This window comes from Mus musculus, chromosome 14, assembly GCF_000001635.26.
Source record: "Mus musculus strain C57BL/6J chromosome 14, GRCm38.p6 C57BL/6J".
NCBI classification, from domain to species: domain Eukaryota; kingdom Metazoa; phylum Chordata; class Mammalia; order Rodentia; family Muridae; genus Mus; species Mus musculus.
The window spans coordinates 60,152,032-60,170,972 of NC_000080.6; the positions used below are offsets into that span (position 1 = coordinate 60,152,032).

The 18,941-nt window shown below is 43.6% G+C and overlaps 1 long non-coding RNA gene and 1 pseudogene across 3 annotated transcripts; both read left to right on the top strand.

Moving 5' to 3' along the window:
- The first annotated feature begins 454 nt into the window (after positions 1-454).
- Gm16261 lies at positions 455-2,328 on the top strand (annotated as a pseudogene).
- Positions 2,329-10,476: 8,148 nt separating this feature from the next.
- On the top strand, positions 10,477-18,634 carry Gm41164. 3 transcript variants are annotated; one of them, XR_003951135.1, is made up of 4 exons: positions 10,477-15,299; positions 17,616-17,695; positions 17,895-18,116; positions 18,608-18,634. It is a non-coding gene; the product is annotated as a predicted gene, 41164 (long non-coding RNA). The 3 variants fall into 3 exon arrangements; XR_003951133.1 differs by lacking the exon at positions 10,477-15,299 and adding an exon at positions 15,322-15,349; XR_003951134.1 differs by lacking the exons at positions 10,477-15,299; positions 17,895-18,116 and adding an exon at positions 15,322-15,349 and having other exon boundaries at positions 18,608-18,632.
- Positions 18,635-18,941: the final 307 nt, after the last annotated feature.

Sequence of the window (18,941 nt, forward strand, 5' to 3'; positions counted from 1 at the left end):
CAGTCAGGGGATTCTGAGTCACCACTGAGAGAGCTGTTTGCATATCTGTGTTTATTTTGAACAACTGGGAAGCATAGCTAGCCTAGATGCTCATCAGCAAACAAAGAGATTTAAAAGCTGTGGGACAAACACGTAATAAAATTCTATTTAGTTGAAAAGAGAAATGAAATTGTGAAATCATGTAAGGGAAATTGATGGAACTGGAAATCAGAGTGTTAACAAAATAAGCCAGACTTAAGGCAATAAGGAACCTAGATTCCTGGGAGCGTTCATGCGTGTGTGCACAAGTGTGTGCATGTACAAGCGTGAGTGCTTGTGTTGCGCACATATGTGTGTGTGTGTGTGTGTGTGTGTGTGTGGAGGGGGTGACATAAAGGTAGAATGGGTACTGTAAGAAGTGAGGAAGAAGTTGGGACTAAGGGAATAATGGACTGTGTGTGATATGGAAGTGGAGATGAATTGTGGTAGGAAACAAAGTGGCAAAGGACCGTGGGAGGGCCGTGGGGGCGGAGCAAAAGAACGTGGGCAGGCCGTGGGGGCGGAGCAAAAGAACGTGGGCGGGCCGTGAGGAGGCAGAGCAAAGCATAATGATATATGTGTGTGAAAATGTCACAAACAAAACCAACTTTTTTGGATGTTAACCAAAGGAGTAGATTAAAACAAATAAATAAGAAAGCAGATCTTCAGGTTGGAGAAGGGAAGCCAAGACTTCCAGCTCCACGTCCTTAGGTCTCGCTAACTGCCACTATCTTACCAACCTGCCACATCATTGTATGCGGCGAGGTCTTTATCGATCTCCCCGCATGAACAAGCAGCTTGCCTTGTGGCTGCTGATCCCCACTGTGCCTGCAGAATGATCCTTCCCATCACAGAGCTCTGGCTGAGACCCCCTGATTTACAGTATTGGATTTCCCTTAGCCTCGGCAAATCGAATTTCCTTCAGACAGGCAGAGACAGCATTTCTCAGTACTGTTGCAGGCCCACTGCCCTTCTCCCCAGCCCAGGCCAAACCCCTGCTCCTGAGACATACTTCCACTCTTCCTCCAAAGAACAGTCTCCAACTTTTCACTGAGACAAGGTCCTTCCTTCCTCCCCTCTGTCCTCCTCTGTCCTCTCTCTCCTCCTTCCCTTCTCTCCTTCCTTTGCTAAATAAGAAAAATAACACAAGTCTCCCCACTAAAAAAAAAAAAAAATGTAGGCCATGAACTACATGAAAGCAGTGTATGGTTTCACCCTTGAAAGCCATGGATGCCCCCAAATGGTCCATGTGTTAAATAAAGACTTGGGCCACTACTCGGAAGTGGTAGCATTATAGGAAGTCCCCATTACAGACATGCTCTTGATGAGGAGAGAGGGATTTCTCATGTTTTTTTTTTTCCTGGCCACGAAGACCATATTTGCTTGGCTATGCCCCTTCACAATGGGACCCCTCTGACCACAGCTGCATTATTCAAAACTGTGCTCCCCCAAAAGAACTTTTCTCCTTATAAGCTATTTGTCTCATATATTTTGATGCAGGAGTAGAAAGCCAGATGGCATAATTAATAAACAGAAAAAGCTTCAATCAACATATAGAAACACATTTAAAGATAAAGAATAAAAACACCTATTTTTAAACTTCTTGAGTTTAAATACTTACAAGAACTCTTAAAGAAGGATGCTTGTTATTTCTGCAGTTCTCTATTGGGGGTGGGGGTGTGTGTTGAGCTCAAACTTGCTGCTGTCAGCTACCATATCCGGTAGAACAGTGGCTCCTCAGACTGAGCCTTCTCCCAAGAGATTCCATGGTACAAGCAGCAGTTGACTCCATTTTGAGTCCAGTCCCAGAGGCAGGATGGCTCTGATGGTAACCGGCAGCATCTGTCTGGTACCCACAGGCACTGGCTGGTAACTTCTAAAAGCAGAGTCCTAGCCTGCAGTTTTATCTGAGTAAACTGGGGGGCATATGAGTACACAGAGGTAGTAAAATCATATCAGCAAAAACAGGCCTTGGAAACTACCATGTCAGACTTAGGAAAGGGTGCAACACTCCTACCTAGACCCCATAAAGGAAGGACCCCTGGGGCTCAATTCTCTCCTAAGCTGCGTGTCTCTATGCTCTCAAACAGCCATCCCACAAACCTGGATCAGGTAATGGAGTTTGTGAAGCCAAGTTGGCAGTTTGTAAAGGACTCAGTTCTGCTGGTTAAAAGATGCACCAAACCCCACAGAAGAGAATTCCAGAAGATTGCCATGGCCACAGCGATAGGATTTGCTATCATGGGATTCATTGGCTTCTTCGAGAAACTGATCCATATCCCTAATAATAACATTATTGTGGGTGGCTGAGTCCTTTCTCATCACAGGATGGGTGAACCAATGAGGGGGTGACGAGCTCGTGAAGTGAAACGTAACCTGAGTGCTTTGTGATTTTTGTTTTTTCCCTCCTTCCTACGAGGTTTTCTGTTTCTAAATTAAAATAATTTCAAAATAAACACTTTTTCCATAAAAAATAAAAAGGAAGAAGGAGGATCCCTAACACTATCATGGCTCCAGTTCCTGCTGGTCTGTCATTTGACCACTTGTTGAGTATGTCAAGGTACCAATAGGCAGAGCACTCCAGTCTGACAGTCTCAGAGGCTTCAGATCAGCTTGGTCTTCATTGTTGACATGGGCTATCTGAATGCTATCATTATGTCTGGTCACCCACCTGAACAAAGTGCCACCCTTCACCACTACAGTCTGCACACGCCCATACTTCATCGCCGCAACTAAGTTTAGCACCAAGGATCAAGTCAACCCTGGCTCTGGCTTGTCTCTGCAGTTATCCTTCTTCCAGCAGCCTAGCAGCAGATAGATTTCTCATCTTAGTCCTTCACATATTCTTTGCAGCCCCATCAGCTTCTGCTGCCTCCCTCAGGCTCCTAGTATTTGGCTATAGCTTCTTTAACCCCCTGTAGCCACTCTGTAATATAAGACAAAAAGATAGATATACAGACAGATAATCGATGGATGATAGGTTATAAATAGATGATAGTAATGGACAAATAATAATTGACAGATGATGGATACGTAGATTAGATAGACAGACAGATACATTCATACATACATACATACATACATACATACATACGGTAGATGATAGATAGATAGATAGATAGATAGAAATAATAGATGATACATAGATGATAGGTACATAGATATGATAGATGGTAGATAGATAAATTGATTGATTGATTGATTGATTGATTGATTTACCATCTACTATATAATGTGTTTCAACAGTTAATCCTAGTAGTTAAGATGGGGAAAATAACTGTGTTTGCCTTGGCTGGTATGAAGGATAGCTTGTAAAGTTATTAATATTCAATAAATTCTCCCCTTCCGCTCGACTCGAGCCCCGGGCTACCTTGCCAGCAGAGTCTTGCCCAACACCCGCAAGGGCCCACACGGGACTCCCCACGGGATCCTAAGACCTCTGGTGAGTGGAACACAGCGCCTGCCCCAATCCAATCGCGCGGAACCTGAGACTGCGGTACATAGGGAAGCAGGCTACCCGGGCCTGATCTGGGGCACAAGTCCCTTCCGCTCGACTCGAGCCCCGGGCTACCTTGCCAGCAGAGGCTTGCCCAACACCCGCAAGGGCCCACACGGGACTCCCCACGGGATCCTAAGACCTCTGGTGAGTGGAACACAGCGCCTGCCCCAATCCAATCGCGCGGAACCTGAGACTGCGGTACATAGGGAAGCAGGCTACCCGGGCCTGATCTGGGGCACAAGTCCCTTCCGCTCGACTCGAGCCCCGGGCTACCTTGCCAGCAGAGGCTTGCCCAACACCCGCAAGGGCCCACACGGGACTCCCCACGGGATCCTAAGACCTCTGGTGAGTGGAACATAGCGCCTGCCCCAATCCAATCGCGCAGAACCTGAGACTGCGGTACATAGGGAAGCAGGATACCCGGGCTTGATCTGGGGCACAAACCCCTTCTGCTCCACTCGAGCCCCGGGGTACCTTGCCAGCAGAGTCACCTGACACCCGCAAGGGCCCACACAGGATTCCACACGAGATCCTAAAACCTCTAGTGAGTGGAACACAACTTCTGCCAGGAGTCTGGTTCGAACACCAGATATCTGGGTACCTGCCCTGCAAGAAGAGAGCTTGCCTGCAGAAAATACTCTGCCCACTGAAACTAAGGAGAGTGCTACCCTCCAGGTCTGCTTATAGAGGCTAACAGAGTCACCTGAAGAACAAGCTCTTAACAGTGACAACTAAAACAGCTAGCTTCAGAGATTACCAGATGGCGAAAGGCAAACGTAAGAATCCTACTAACAGAAATCAAGACCACTCACCATCATCAGAACGCAGCACTCCCACCCCACCTAGTCCTGGGCACCCCAACACAACCAAAAATCTAGACCCAGATTTGAAAACATTTCTCATGATGATGATAGAGGACATCAAGAAGGACTTTCATAAGTCACTTAAAGAATTACAGGAGAGCACTGCTAAAGAGTTACAGGCCCTTAAAGAAAAGCAGGAAAACACAGCCAAACAGGTAGAAATCATTAAAGAAAAACAGGAAAACACATCCAAACAGGTGATGGAAATGAACAAAACCATACTAGAACTAAAAGGGGAAGTAGACACAATAAAGAAAACCCAAAGTGAGGCAACGCTGGAGATAGAAACCCTAGGAAAGAGATCTGGAACCATAGATGCGAGCATCAGCAACAGAATACAAGAAATGGAGGAGAGAATCTCAGGTGCAGAAGATTCCATAGAGAACACCGACACAACAGTCAAAGAAAATACAAAATGCAAAAGGATCCTAACTCAAAACATCCAGGTAATCCAGGACACAATGAGAAGACCAAACCTACGGATAATAGGAATTGATGAGAATGAAGATTTTCAACTTAAAGGGCCAGCTAATATCTTCAACAAAATAATAGAAGAAAACTTCCCAAACATAAAAAAAGAGATGCCCATGATCATACAAGAAGCCTACAGAACTCCAAATAGACTGGACCAGAAAAGAAATTCCTCCTGACACATAATAATCAGAACAACAAATGCACTAAATAAAGATAGAATATTAAAAGCAGTAAGGGAGAAAGGTCAAGTAACATATAAAGGAAGGCCTATCAGAATTACACCAGACTTTTCACCAGAGACTATGAAAGCCAGAAGAGCCTGGACAGATGTTATACAGACACTAAGAGAACACAAATGCCAGCCCAGGCTACTATACCCGGCCAAACTCTCAATTACCATAGATGGAGAAACCAAAGTATTCCACGACAAAAACAAATTCACACAATATCTTTCCACAAATCCAGCCCTTCAAAGGATAATAACAGAAAAGAAGCAATACAAGGACGGAAATCATGCCCTAGAACAACCAAGAAAGTAATCATTCAACAAACCAAAAAGAAGACAGCCACAAGAACAGAATGCCAACTCTAACAACAAAAATAAAAGGAAGCAACAATTACTTTTCCTTAATATCTCTTAATATCAATGGACTCAATTCCCCAATAAAAAGACATAGACTAACAGACTGGCTACACAAACAGGACCCAACATTCTGCTGCTTACAGGAAACCCATCTCAGGGAAAAAGACAGACACTACCTCAGAGTGAAAGGCTGGAAAACAATTTTCCAAGCAAATGGACTGAAAAAACAAGCTGGAGTAGCCATTTTAATATCGGATAAAATCGACTTCCAACCCAAAGTTATCAAAAAAGACAAGGAGGGACACTTCATACTCATCAAAGGTAAAATCGTCCAAGAGGAACTCTCAATTCTGAATATCTACGCACCAAATGCAAGGGCAGCCACATTCATTAGAGACACTTTAGTAAAGCTCAAAGCATACATTGCACATCACACAATAATAGTGGGAGACTTCAACACACCACTTTCTTCAAAGGACAGATCGTGGAAACAGAAACTAAACAGGGACACAGTGAAACTAACAGAAGTTATGAAACAAATGGACCTGACAGATATCTACAGAACATTTTACCCTAAAACAAAAGGATATACCTTCTTCTCAGCACCTCACGGGACCTTCTCCAAAATTGACGATATAATTGGTCACAAAACAGGCCTCAATAGATACAAAAATATTGAAATTGTCCCATGTATCCTATCAGACCACCATGGCCTAAGACTGATCTTCAATAACAACATAAATAATGGAAAGCCAACATTCACGTGGAAACTGAATAACACTCTTCTCAATGATACCTTGGTCAAGGAAGGAATAAAGAAAGAAATTAAAGACTTTTTAGAGTTTAATGAAAATGAAGCCACAACGTACCCAAACCTATGGGACACAATGAAAGCATTTCTAAGAGGGAAACTCATAGCTCTGAGTGCCTCCATGAAGAAACGGGAGAGAGCACATACTAGCAGCTTGACAACACATCTAAAAGCCCTAGAAAAAAAGGAAGCAAATTCACCCAAGAGGAGTAGACGGCAGGAAATAATCAAACTCAGGGGTGAAATCAACCAAGTGGAAACAAGAAGAACTATTCAAAGAATTAACCAAACGAGGAGTTGGTTCTTTGAGAAAATCAACAAGATAGATAAACCCTTAGCTAGACTCACTAAAGGGCACAGGGACAAAATCCTAATTAACAAAATCAGAAATGAAAAGGGAGACATAACAACAGATCCTGAAGAAATCCAAAACACCATCAGATCCTTCTACAAAAGGCTATACTCAACAAAACTGGAAAACCTGGACGAAATGGACAAATTTCTGGACAGATACCAGGTACCAAAGTTGAATCAGGATCAAGTTGACCATCTAAACAGTCCCATATCACCTAAAGAAATAGAAGCAGTTATTAATAGTCTCCCAACCAAAAAAAGCCCAGGACCAGATGGGTTTAGTGCAGAGTTCTATCAGACCTTCAAAGAAGATCTAATTCCAGTTCTGCACAAACTATTTCACAAAATAGAAGTAGAAGGTACTCTACCCAACTCATTTTATGAAGCCACTATTACTCTGATACCTAAACCACAGAAAGACCCAACAAAGATAGAGAACTTCAGACCAATTTCTCTTATGAATATCGATGCAAAAATACTCAATAAAATTCTCGCTAACCGAATCCAAGAACACATTAAAACAATCATCCATCCTGACCAAGTAGGTTTTATTCCAGGGATGCAGGGATGGTTTAATATACGAAAATCCATCAATGTAATCCATTATATAAACAAACTCAAAGACAAAAACCACATGATCATCTCGTTAGATGCAGAAAAAGCATTTGACAAGATCCAACACCCATTCATGATAAAAGTGTTGAAAAGATCAGGAATTCAAGGCCCATACCTAAACATGATAAAAGCAATCTACAGCAAACCAGTAGCCAACATCAAAGTAAATGGAGAGAAGCTGGAAGCAATCCCACTAAAATCAGGGACTAGACAAGGCTGCCCACTTTCTCCCTACCTTTTCAACATAGTACTTGAAGTATTAGCCAGAGCAATTCGACAACAAAAGGAGATCAAGGGGATACAAATTGGAAAAGAGGAAGTCAAAATATCACTTTTTGCAGATGATATGATAGTATATATAAGTGACCCTAAAAATTCTACCAGAGAACTCCTAAACCTGATAAACAGCTTCGGTGAAGTAGCTGGATATAAAATAAACTCAAACAAGTCAATGGCCTTTCTCTATACAAAGAATAAAGAGGCTGAGAAAGAAATTAGGGAAACAACACCCTTCTCAATAGTCACAAATAATATAAAATATCTTGGCGTGACTCTAACTAAGGAAGTGAAAGATCTGTATGATAAAAACTTCAAATCTCTGAAGAAAGAAATTAAGGAAGATCTCAGAAGATGGAAAGATCTCCCATGCTCATGGATTGGCAGGATCAACATTGTAAAAATGGCTATCTTGCCAAAAGCAATCTACATATTCAATGCAATCCCCATCAAAATTCCAACTCAATTCTTCAACGAATTGGAAGGAGCAATTTACAAATTTGTCTGGAATAACAAAAAACCTAGGATAGCAAAAAGTCTTCTCAAGGATAAAAGAACTTCTGGCGGAATCACCATGCCAGACCTAAAGCTTTACTACAGAGCAATTGTGATAAAAACTGCATGGTACTGGTATAGAGACAGACAAGTAGACCAATGGAATAGAATTGAAGACCCAGAAATGAACCCACACACCTATGGTCACTTGATCTTCGACAAGGGAGCTAAAACCATCCAGTGGAAGAAAGACAGCATTTTCAACAAATGGTGCTGGCACAACTGGTTGTTATCGTGTAGAAGAATGCGAATCGATCCATACTTATCTCCTTGTACTAAGGTCAAATCTAAGTGGATCAAGGAACTTCACATAAAACCAGAGACACTAAAACTTATAGAGGAGTAAGTGGGGAAAAGCCTTGAAGATATGGGCACAGGGGAAAAATTCCTGAACAGAACAGCAATGGCTTGTGCTGTAAGATCGAGAATTGACAAATGGGACCTAATGAAACTCCAAAGTTTCTGCAAGGCAAAAGACACCGTCAATAAGACAAAAAGACCACCAACAGATTGGGAAAGGATCTTTACCTATCCTAAATCAGATAGGGGACTAATATCCAACATATATAAAGAACTCAAGAAGGTGGACTTCAGAAAATCAAATAACCCCATTAAAAAATGGGGCTCAGAACTGAACAAAGAATTCTCACCTGAGGAATACCGAATGGCAGAGAAACACCTGAAAAAATGTTCAACATCCTTAATCATCAGGGAAATGCAAATCAAAACAACCCTGAGATTCCACCTCACACCAGTCAGAATGGCTAAGATCAAAAATTCAGGTGACAGCAGATGCTGGCGTGGATGTGGAGAAAGAGGAACACTCCTCCATTGTTGGTGGGAGTGCAGGCTTGTACAACCACTCTGGAAATCAGTCTGGCGGTTCCTCAGAAAATTGGACATAGTACTACCGGAGGATCCAGCAATACCTCTCCTGGGCATATATCCAGAAGATGCCCCAACTGGTAAGAAGGACACATGCTCCACTATGTTCATAGCAGCCTTATTTATAATAGCCAGAAGCTGGAAAGAACCTAGATGCCCCTCAACAGAGGAATGGATACAGAAAATGTGGTACATCTACACAATGGAGTACTACTCAGCTATTAAAAAGAATGAATTTATGAAATTCCTAGCCAAATGGATGGACCTGGAGGGCATCATCCTGAGTGAGGTAACACATTCACAAAGAAACTCACACAATATGTACTCACTGATAAGTGGATATTAGCCCCAAACCTAGGATACCCAAGATATAAGATATAATTTGCTAAACACATGAAACTCAAGAAGAATGAAGACTGAAGTGTGGACACTATGCCCCTCCTTAGATTTGGGAACAAAACACCCATGGAAGGAGTTACAGAGACAAAGTTTGGAGCTGAGATGAAAGGATGGACCATGTAGAGACTGCCATATCCAGGGATCCACCCCATAATCAGCATCCAAACGCTGACACCATTGCATACACTAGCAAGATTTTATTGAAAGGACCCAGATGTAGCTGTCTCTTGTGAGACTATGCCGGGGCCTAGCAAACACAGAAGTGGATGCACACATTCAGCTAATGGATGGATCATAGGGCTCCCAATGGAGGAGCTAGAGAAAGTAGCCAAGGAGCTAAAGGGATCTGCAACCCTATAGGTGGAACAACATTATGAACTAACCAGTACCCCGGAGCTCTTGACTCTAGCTGCATATATATCAAAAGATGGCCTAGTCGGCCATCACTGGAAAGAGAGGCCCATTGGACTTGCAAACTTTATATGCCCCAGTACAGGGGAACACCAGGGCCAAAAAGGGGGAGTGGGTGGGCAGGGGAGTGGGGGTGGGTGGATATGGGGGACTTTTGGTATAGCATTGGAAATGTAAATGAGCTAAATACCTAATAAAAAATGGAAAAAAAATAAATTCTGACATTTGTGGAAAGACATAAATGTATCCACTTATGTTTCTGATGTACCACATTCATAATAAAGGCCTTGAGTTGAAGTGCTGTGCTATTGACCCCACCTTTTAGAGACCAGCAGGCATATGAGGCAGTGGTCCTGTGGTTGTCCCAGAAATGCCAACTGCCCCTGAGCATGGACTTTGCTAAGGAAACACCACTAACGGCTCACTTGGAACCTACAACCATCCACCCACTTCAACCCTGCAGCTCAAATGTATTTGTGCTGTTTGGAGCCTTGCTAATGCTTGTCATTTGAGGCTCGTGGCTGTTACACTGCCCTGGAAATCGTCAGCTGCTTTCTAGGCAGTGTCCTCAACATTTTCTCTGATTGTGTCCTTGGTGTCAAGCACAGAACGGTCCTCTTTGCTTTGCACTCAGGGGTTGGGAACATCAACATCCCTGTGACTTGAGAGAGACAGATTGAATCCTGTGTTTACAGGACTAGACCGCGAGGCAGAATATCACTTAGTAACATGTGGAAATTAAGGGGGAAAAATGTGACACCATTGCACTGCTGAGAAACCTGGTGGTCTTGTCTTCCATCTTTAGCAAGTAGAAGATGGGAGTGGTTGGATTCCAGAACACACTCAAAAACAGGCTTGCTGAAGGGCCAGCGTGGATGGCAATCAAGTCAGCTTGCTTCCACAACCATTCCAGTGGGAGCGTCATGGGAGTTGTTTAACAAGATTTCTGTTTGATCACTGATCCTAAGTTTAGCAAAACACCATAATCATGTAGAAAAGATTCTATTCCTCAGAAAGAGGCCGATTCTCCCGTGCCCTCCCTGTTCTGTAACGCTGTTGTGATGACTGGACTGTTCCAAGACGCTGATTCCATTCAGGGTTCAAATGGCCCAGAGAAGCAAGAAGACCATAGCTACAGATGCAATGAGGTAGAGGGTTCAGTCTCTGTGCCCCTAGCATAGTATTCTGGAATGTTCCCACACCATCTTAGTAGCCATTGCTACAGTGAATGATTTTACAATGGTAAGCAGCACTAAGACTTAGGCAGTGGTAAATGTTACAGATGTTATCTTGCTTAAGGTGCTCAAGAAGTCAGTGCGGAAGGCATTATCTGCCACTTGTTACAGATGGGAGACAGTAAGGCTGACAGAAGCAGGTCACTCCATCAAGGAGACTCAGGGAGTAAGCTGTCAGGGTCATCTGGATAACATAAATGCCAGAATTCAAAATCAACTTCAACCAAAGCTAACCATTTTTGTTCACATTGCAGGATGCACCCATTCCAGAAAAAGGAAGGAAAGACTAAAAGAAACACCTCATATGGCTGACAAAACCCATAAGGCACTGGGTAAGGCCTATACATCCGCATATCAGCCTGTAAAAATGGGTAAGTTGTTTTCTTTTGGTGGGGTTCCCTTCTGTTCACAAGATAATGCATTGTGAACTTGATACAAGGTCAAGGGGAGCAACAATGAGCAATGGGCTCAGGAAATAAGCCTGACCATACCAGCCTGATCAGTGTGTACCAGCGGACCAGTATAAACCAGCCTCACCAGTATGTACCAGCCTGACCAGTATGTACCAGCCTGACCAGTGTGTACCAGCCCGACCAGTACATTCTAACCTCACCAGTGTATACCAGTCTGACAAGTGACCAGTGCATACTAGCCTGACCAGTGCATGCCAGCCTCACGAGTGTATACCAGCTTCACCAGTGTATCTCAAGGGTGATGTGGCCTGTTCAATCCTGTGTTCACTAATGAGACTACATGGTCTCTGCAGCTTTTCTCTACACCTTCCAGGAACCCTGGAATTCAAGAGGAAAATGGAGCTATAGAATCATAGGTAATTAGTATGTGTGAAAGGGGGTTACAATTCATAATCCAAAAACTCAAATATCAAAGTGGTTAGAAGAGACCCTCTCGTGACTGTAGTTCATCTTCTCCAAGACAGGATCCAGGCACCAATATTCAACATGATCCTAGGCTGTTATGGGGAAAAAAAAAAGATTTAAAAAGCAACAACAACTGAGACCAACTTTTGGAAGAAAATCCAGTAGATCAGGGTAACTAGAGAGGAAGGCTGAAGAGTGACTTACTGAGATAGCAAGCCAACCAAGTAATGTGTCAAAAACAGATGGGGATGGGGATGGGGAAAGCAAAGAGGAAACCCAAGAACTCTGGGAGAGACTGGTGCAGAAGCCTACGGTGGAAAGCTACAGGAGGGTAGGGAGCCTGTGAGAGGGTAGGGGATCTGTGGGAGGGTAGGGGGTCTGTGGGGGGAGGTACGAGGCCTATGGGAGGGTAGGAAGTCTGAGAGAGAGTATGGAGTCTGTGGGAGAGTAGGAAGTCTGAGGGAGGGTAGGGGGTCTGTGGGGAGGAAAAACTTGAAGCTGTGAGATTTGAAAAGTTCTTCCTCAAAGACTAGGACAGTGAAGATTCTCAGGCCAGAAGGGAATTCTCAGCACTGAGCAGAGGATAGGGAAAACATCTGCTGAGGTACTGGGAACGCGAAGAACAGCTCTCTCCCTGGACTCTACGCAAAACTGAAGATCAGCCTGATTTAAAAGAAAGGAGAATGAGAGAGCCACAGACTCCACTCAGCGAGCCCAGGGCAGATGACAACAGAGCCATCTCTCAAAGTGCTGAAGGAAAGAGATCCAGAGCCTAGATCCCATAAGCGAAGGCTGAAACTTTAACTACAATACCATAGAAAGCATTTTCTATGGCACACACACAAAGAAAATCAAACTCCAGGCTGGGGATTGGAGGTACATCCCAGTGAACAGAGAGTTTGCCTAGCAGGTCCCAACCTCAGAATTGCATAAACTATGTACAATCTCAGCTCTGTAACCCCAGGATTCAGGTCGTGGAGATGGGAAAATAATAGGTTCAAGGTTATCCTTGGCTATATAGTGAGTTTACAGTGAGTACAAACAAACAAACAAACAAACCCGAAGCAGACCACTTACCACTCTCACACTCTCAGAATCCCTGAGGACCTGTTCATCAGGAAGAACAACACACAGGGAGACATGGCCAAGGGGGCTGGGTGGGGTGAGGGGGAACTGTTAAATAGAAAGTTAAGTCCTTTCTGGAATCAATTCAGGTAACTTTGACAAGGAGAAGAGGGGGGAGTCAAAGAGAGGCAGAGACTAAAACACACCAAAATGTCTGATTTTTGTTGGGGGTTACTATGGAAATGAAAGAAGATATATATTAAAATACTTCCATTGATAGGAGCAAACGCATGTGTTTGTGTGTGTGCATGTGTGTGTGCAATGTGAGTGTATGTTTGTTTGTATGTGTCTATGTGTATGCTGTGGATGTTCAGTGTGCATGTGTCTGTGTATCTCTGTGTCTATGTGTGCATATGGCTGTCTCTGTGTGTGTGCAGTGTGCATGTATGTGTGTGTCTGTCTGTATGTGTCTATTGTGTGTTGTGTATTGCAGTATGCATGTGTCTATTTCTGTCTGTGTCTATGTGTGTGCTGGGTGTGCTTATGTTTGTTTGTGTGTTTGAAGTGTACATGTGTGTGTATCTGTATGTGTCTATGTGTGTGCTATGTGTGTATATGCAGTGTACATGTATGTTTGTCTGTATCTTTCTGTGTGTGTGTGTGTAGTGTGCATGTGTGTCTTTCTGTCTATCTGTGTTTCTGCGTGTGTCTGTGTGTGTCGTTGGGGGGCTTGGAGGTATATGTGGGTGGGTATATGTCTGTGTGTGTGCCTGTCTGTATGTCTGTCTATGCCTCTGTGTGTATGTGTCTGACTGTGTGTATGTGTGTGTGTTTGTGTTTGTATGTGTGTTGTGTATGTGTGTGCGTGTGTGTGTCTGTGTGCATGTGTGCAGGTTAGTGTTTGTTGTCAGCTCCATATAAGCTAAATTCACTTGAGAGTCTCAATGAGAAGTTTTCTCCATCAGTTGGCCTGGGGTGTCATTAGCCCTAGAAAGCTGAGTATTAAGCATATGTATATCTGTTCTCTGCTCTTGACTGGATATTATGTGATTCGCCACTTCAGGTTTCTGCCTTGACTTCCCCAAAATGACAGGCTGTGACCTGAAATTAACCATTTCCATCACCCATCTTCAGGAAGTTGCAAATTAAACGGACAGAATACTGAAGTGTGCCTTCTGAGTGGCTGAAATCCTGAATGATAACAATGCTGAGTGTGGGTGAGGCTGTGGAGTGGCATGATCCCTCAACAAGAGTGCAAGATGGTGCACACACTTTGCAAAGGCAACTGACAGTCTCTGATAAAATAAAACACTCTCACCACATGGTCCAGCAATTTTCTGTGATTTGCCCAAAAAGAGTTGAAAACGTATATCCACACAGAAATACGGGCCCAAGTTCCGAGAGCAGCTTTCCTCCTAACCCTGCTGGCTTTGTGTGCTTCCACTGCTGTGCTAAACACTAACAGCAGGCAACTCAGGGGAAGAAGGGGATTATTTTGGTTACAGCTTGCAGGCCACCATTGAGGGCAGTCAAGGCAGGTTCTCAAACAGGACCCATGAGGAAACAGCGCTTACTGCCTTGCTCTCTGTGGCCTACTTTCTCATATAACCAGGACCAACTGCCCAGGGTGGCACCACCCATACTGGTCTGGACCCTCCCACACCAGTCATTAATCAAGACAATGCCCCCACAGACTTGCCTACAAAGTTAGTCTGGTAGAAGCAATTCCTCAGTTGATGTTCCCTCTTCCCAGATGACCCTAGCTTATGTCAACTTGACAGAAACAAACAAAAAACAAAACAAACTTCTAACCAGAACATTTCACCAATCTGGACACAAGCAAGATGGCTCTCAGTGGACAAATGGACAAATATGCAGATGATAAATTGTTGTTCAGGAACAAAAAGAAATAAATTACCAAGCCAGATTAAAAAAAAAAAGGAGGAACCTTAAACACATCTAACAAAGTAAATGCAACCCGTCTGAGAAGCTAGGGACTCCCAATGAGTAACTTAATTCTCAGTGGCTCTGAGGAGTCAGGAAGGGGGTGGGGACGAGTGAGTGTCACACAGAGATCTGTAGAGCAGGGAAACTAAATTCTTTGATACTGTTGTGGGAATACATGCCATTGTAGACATTTCTCACAGCATAAAACTGTAATTCTGACCTCATAGAATGATACAACTATGCTGACATCATAGTGCTGATACCACAGTAATACACTATGATGTCATCACACCCCCTCAGTTTATCATTGCTATCATTCCCCCAACCCCCCGGAGGCAGAGGGGATGGAAGACACGAGGAGAATACAGCCCTCTGTATCAACTAAGCAGGGTTCATATGGGCTCATAGAAACTGAAGCAGCAAGTACCAAGGTCTGCATGGGTCTGCACCAGATCCTCTGTTTATATGTTGCGGCTGTTAGGTTGGTGTTTTCGGGGGCTCTTAACAGTGGGAGCAGGTGTCTCTGACTCTTTTTTCCTGCTCCCAGGACTCTTTTCCTCCTGGTGGATTGCCTTGTCTTATTGTATCTTGTTTTGTTGTGTTTGGTTGTTGTCTCTTGGAGGCCTGTTCTTTCCTGGAGGGAAACCAGTGTGGAGTGGAGGTGGATCTAAGAGTGAATAGGGTGGAGCTGGGAGAAGTGGGGGGAGGGGAAACTGTGGTCGAGATGTATTGCATTAGAGAAGAATATATTTTCAATTAAAAATTTTTATATAAAGTAAGTCTAGATGAGAGACTTAGAACGATGGGTGGGCTCCCCTTGCCTGTGTACAGTCTCACTCCCTGTCCCCATGCTCATGTGGCCTAAGAGTCCCCACAGAAACCCTCACAGTAGTTATCCCAGCTGTTCCTGATACATGAGACTCCCAGATACTCAGTGCAAGTGCACTAACCACATACTACCCAACGTTATATGTAGCAATGTTAACTACACACAGTCACACTGTGTGGCCTAGTTACCATAACAAAATATATGAATGCAATTTAGAAGTAATTCCTCGCTGGTTGGTGGTGGTGGCGCACACCTTTAATCCCAGCACTCAGGAGGCAGAGGCAGGTGGATTTCTGAGTTTGATGCCAGCCTGGTTTATAGAGTGAGTTCCAAGACAGCCAGGGCTATACAGAGAAACCTGCTTCAAAAAACAAACAAACAAACAAAGGAATTCTTCAGGTCTCTGAGTCCTAAACAGCTAAAGCATTTTCACATCATCCCTTGTAATAAAACCTATTTTAATCTTTTCCACAAGACTTGGGATTGGTAACAGTCCCAGGGTGTTTCCACACAGTATTGGTCCATTTTCTGTTGCTCTATTGAAGCGCCTGAACATGAATCATTTTAATTTGAAAAGAGGTTTATTTAACTCACAGTTCCGAAGGTTCAGGGCCTCAAAGAGGCTCTGTTGAGGATCTCATGATGAATGGTATTATAATGGCAGATACACAGGTAGGGAGAAGAGTCACATGGTATGAGGACAAGGGAGAGAGGCTGCCAAGTGTCCAGCTCATTCTTTATAATCACCTTCTCGGAGAACTAATTTAGAGGTCACATAAGAATGACTTCAACATCTTTGATGACTTAAACATACACTGCTAAGTCCCACGTCACCACATCACCACACTGGAAACCTGGCTTCCAACACAAGAATCTCTGGAGAACAACTCAAGCTATAGCCAAACCATAGCAAACACCGTTTATTCAAGGGTTTTCCCCCCTTGGGATTTACTTCCCATGCTTCTGTTACACTTAGTTGAGAAAGTAACATAGTAAGAAGAAGGCATGCATGTAGAGGGGTGGGTGGGTTAAATCCTGTTTCTCTAAAAAGAAACCTAGCTCAACACTCATTAATGACTAGAAAAAAACTACATCTGAGACAGTCGCTGATCTTGAAGAAAGTTGGTGACTGGAGAATATGTATTGCTGTCCTGTCTACATGGTCCCTTATCTCATGAATCCATAGCTTATCATATTCAACAGTCTCTACAAACCATGGCTGATGATATCAGACAATAGTCCAAGACTGAAGCAGTTTGATTTCACCAGAGACTGGGTTCAAAGAAATAGAATAGAATTTCTCAGTACTATGACCTAGTTCATTTTCAAAATTAATCTAGATTGTGCCCAAAGGGGGTTTCATACAAGGTAAGAAGATAAAAGCCCTGGAAGGAACTCTGGAAGAATCTAAAAACATGAGCTCTGATGTCCTTGCTGGGAAGAAGCTGAGAACCCTAGGCAAGGGTCTGGAACTCACCCTCCATGGCCTCTGCTTCCTACCTGGACCATTGTACATTAGAGTGTACATGGTTCCGATAGGAATGGAGCAATGATGTTTGAACTCATGAATCCATTGCAGCTACGGTTACCTGCAGAAGGCCTGCATGATAGCAAGCCAACAAGACCAGACAGATTTCAGCAGGCAGCACTAACTGGACTCGGAAGCAGAGGGCATGAGGTGGAAAGTGGAAAGTTGGAGAGTATCTAGGGAAAAGAGGAGGGACAATAGGAGTAACATGAATAATGTGACATGCACAGAATTGTCAAAGAGCAAGATAAAGCTTGAGCCTGGTCTGTAACCGTGTTGTTCAGCAGAAATACAACACGAGCTGAAAACATTTTAAATTGTTCTAACATTTGTTTTTTTAATTATATCTAATACTTTGTATAGTAATTAATTTACAAAAATTTCTTGTAGGTATACTAAATAAAAGTAAAATTACAAGCTCTGCATGTTGGTGTTGTCTTTGAATCCCAGCACTCAAGAAACAGAGGCAGGTGAGTTTGTGTGAGTTCAAGGCCATGAATAAATGATGAAATTATATATATATATATACTCTCAGTATGTAGCTCTGACTTGTCTATGTAAACTGAACTGGATGGAACTCAGAGAGATTCATCCATACTGCTTCCTGAATGCGGAGATTAAAGATGCGGGCTACCACACCCCACAAATTTCCTTTGTCTACTGTCCTAGAAATTCAATGTGTATGTTACAGTACAGCCCAGCTGTGTTCTGGCTCACCATCAGTCAACCACACATAGCTACTGGTCCCATGCTGCTTGGAAGACATTTACAGAGCCACCTTCATTTTTGACCATCTGTGACAACGGTCTGTAAAGTATTGGTTACCACATACCTGACATCTTGTACTCACGCAGGAAGGATAAGGCCAGTGAGATGGTTTCACAGGCAAAGGTGAGTGCTGACAAGCCTGATGACTCGAGTTCAATCTCACACACTGGGTGGAGAGAGAACCTACTCCTGAAAATTGTGCACCTCTCACGGTGTCTCATGAACACACACACATACGCACACACACACACACACACACAGAGAGATGCCCACATATACACTTTTTTTAAAAAAATAAAACAATATTAAGCAAATAAATACCACTATCCTAATTTGTTTCTCAGTTGCTCTGATAAAACCCTGAACAGAGGTAACTTGGGGATAAAGGGTTTATTTGATTTTTACATCCTAATTACAGTCCATCACGGAGAGCAGTCGGGGCAGGACAGAAGCAGAGGCAGGACCTATGGGGAAAAGCTGATTGCTGGCTTGTTCTCTGTGACCTGCTCAGATTCCTTGCTTGCTCGCTTGTTCATTGCTCGCTGCTTGCTTTTTACTATGTGTGCTAATGGGTGTTTGGGCTACAGATACATCTGTTCCCTGTGTGCATGCAGTGCCTGCAGATACCAGAGGACCTCATCAGAACTGGAGTTACAGACTGCTGTGAGTTGCGGATGCTGGGAATCAAACCTGGGTCCTCCGGTAGAGCATCCAGTGCTCTTAACTGCTGAGCCAAGGCTCCAGCTCCTCAGCTTGCCTTCTTATACAGCCCAGGACCACCTGCCCAGGTATGGCACTGCCCGGAGTGGGCTGGGCCCTCGCGCCTCAATCACTAATCAAGAAAATGTCCCACAAATAGGCTTTACAGGCCAAATTGGTATACGAAGTTCTTTAATCAAAGTCCCCCCTTCCATATACATCTAGGTTTTTATCAGGTTGACAAAGCTA